This window comes from Arachis ipaensis, chromosome B03 (assembly GCF_000816755.2).
Source record: "Arachis ipaensis cultivar K30076 chromosome B03, Araip1.1, whole genome shotgun sequence".
Taxonomy (NCBI): domain Eukaryota; kingdom Viridiplantae; phylum Streptophyta; class Magnoliopsida; order Fabales; family Fabaceae; genus Arachis; species Arachis ipaensis.
In genome coordinates, this window is record NC_029787.2 from 10,077,926 (window position 1) to 10,081,106 (window position 3,181).

Genomic DNA, 3,181 nt, shown 5'->3' on the forward strand with positions numbered 1-3,181 from the left:
ACAGGACTCGTTGATCCTCATTTTAATAACTAAACGAAATCATTATACCTTGTCATGTATCATTTAATACAAATAGTCAACATCCCCGAACACAAGTTACGAACAACATACATAAACAGAGCACTACATAACAAGAAAACTACACCTAACTATCATACATGACTGAAATAGAGGAAACAACATACATGAAATGTGACTCATCTAAACAGATGCGAACCAGTACCACAGCGACGTGCTACCCGTGCCCTCTGACCTCGACGGACAAGCGGCTCCTCATCCTCTATCTCATCCTCCTCCTCCTGCGGAGCAGGCTGTACTCCTAGCAACTCCTGGAACCAGACCCAGGGTGGACGGCCTCCATCGATGTATATATGGAACTCTGACAGGCACCCGCTCACGTAACGGCCATCGACTGGCAAACCCAGCTGGTATGCCACGTCCTGGAGTGTGATCGTGCACTCTCCGAACGGCATATGAAACGTGTGCGTCTCGGGATGCCATCTCTCCACGAATGCATTGACGAGCGCCTCGTCTAGCTGGAACCACCGGTCGTTCAGCCTTGCAAGATGGTATAGCCCTGCCATCTGCAAGTATGGAACGTATCTGTCATCAAGACGCATGCCCTGCTGCCGCCTCATGCTCCTAATGCATCGCTCGGGCTGCGCATGAAAAGAACCGCATACTGAGATATATAACTACACAGGTTTTACAGTAAACCGGTTCACATAAACCGGTTCACAGTAAACCGGTCTACGTAAACGGGTTTACATAAAACGGTTTCCATAAACAGGTTTACATTAACCATTTTTCTAAATTAAACAGCATAACATTACATGAAAGATAACTAACTGGAAAACAAACCCTAAACCACACAACTAAACCGCTAGCATATACCACAATTACCGAGACCCATTAACAAGAAACAAATTCAATAAACCGGCTTACTTAAACCACCTAGCATTAAACAACTACCATAAACCACATAAAAAAACCGCTTGCAAAAACCGCTAACAAAAACCGCTAACATAAACCACCAACATAAACCACTACCAAAAACCACTGACTTAAACCACTAACAAAAACCACTACCCTAAACCACCACCCTAAACCACTTACATAAACCACTAACTTATACCGCTAGCTTAAACCACTATCATAAACCACCTACAAGATCCCCTCACCTAAACCGCCTACATAAACCACTAACATAAAGTACCATCTAACTAAGATACAAAACCACTAACGCACAACTAACGCTTGAATAAAAAAAAATTTCCGTACTAACCTCGTCGTTGATGACCCCGGCTATATGAGCGACTCCGTCCAACCGATATAACCGTGCCGGATCGTCCTCCATCAGCAGACTCGTCCGTTCAGGTCTTTCTCGGAGAGAATCTGGGTCGTTTTCTCTGAGATTTTGTGGGGTAGGGGGGAGGGATAATGGTTCGAATGAGGGTGATTCGAACTCCTTTTATAGTCGAATCACACATAATTCGAACCAGCCTGGTTCGAATTATGAAGGAGTGCATTAGGAGTAATTCGAACCGACCTGGTTCGAATTACATGGACTCGAATACAAAGCATAATTCGAACCACCCTGGTTCGAATTATGTATCAGAGAAGTTCGAACTTTACTGGTTCGAATTATGTATGGGAGAAGTTCGAACCATCTTGGTTCGAATTATTCAAAAACGTAGAACACTAAATCGAACCATCTTGGTTCGAATTATGAAGGAGTGCAATTCGAACCAGCTTGGTTCGAATTGTATTAAAATACACTTTGGCTCATTGCTGAAACGAAATTGTATTTGGCGCATTTTGGTTACAAGTTTCTTGCTCTGGCTCAATATGGTTTTTTGCCCTTAATTTTATGTTACTATAAGGTGTATATATATTATTTGAATATAATTCAATTGTTTAAGAAGAACAAATGCTGGTTTTAGCACTAAATCCAACGAATGAGTATAGAAAATGTCACGTGATACGATAAATCTTAAGGAACGTTAAATGCTCACTGTCACACAAATACACAACAAAATTCTTTGGTACATTCTGAATATGTTTATGTGGACTTTTATAAAATCATCATAGATAATTTAAACTTTCAAAGCCTTTATAAATATTTAAGATAGCTAACTAATAAATAGGTTATGTAAATACCATGGTGTTAGGAACTTTTATGATAGTTTATTATACTGTATTTGACATATATTTCTACTTAGTGATATAAATAAGTGACACAATTTGGCCATAAAATTAAAGTGTTACAAGATGATGCATTCTTAAATATAAATTCTAATTTTGTTTTATTTTTCTAAGTTACTTTTTTGTAAATAGTTTTGAGTGAAGCGAGTTTGGTTTAGGACAAGTACAACACAGTGCATTGGAGAGTGTTTAGCTTATGACAGCGAATTATGACTTATTTACTATATCAGTGACTCATCTTAATTTTAAAATGGCACTATTCGTGGTAATCATAATAGTAAATATACTTAATAAAAACCATAGTTTTAAATAGGGAATAAGTATTGTTTTGGTCCCAACGTTGAGGCTCCGAATCGAAACCGTTCCCATCGTAATTTTCGATTTAGAATCATTCTTAACGTTTTTTTTCGTATTAAAATCGTCCTTTTAATTTTTTTTTGGACAAAAATACCCTCACTACTACCAACACAATTACCTCCTCCACCACCATCACCAACACCAACAGCACCACCACAACCAACACTAACACCAACACCACAACCACCACCACCACCACCACCACAACCTCAACCACAACCACAACCACAACCACAACCACAACCACCACCACCAAACAGAAACAGAAACAACACCAAACAGAAACAGAAAGAACACCAAACAGAAGCAAGAAAGCAGAGGCGAGGTAGAGGTGGCGAGGCTTAGGAATAAATTAAAAAAATTTATTAGAAATGACGATTTTAAATTTAAATACGACTTTAAGGATGATTTTAAATAAAAATATACACCAGAGACAGTTTCGATTCTGACCCTCAATGTGAGAGACCAAAACAATACTTATCCCCTTTAAATAATTGCCTTTTATGTTTATTGATAATTTAATTTAATTAATTGAATGGAACCGTGTTAAATAGATAAATTAAGCCTAACTTTTCATGTATAAACTATATTAATATACTTATCTATATATAAAAAATAA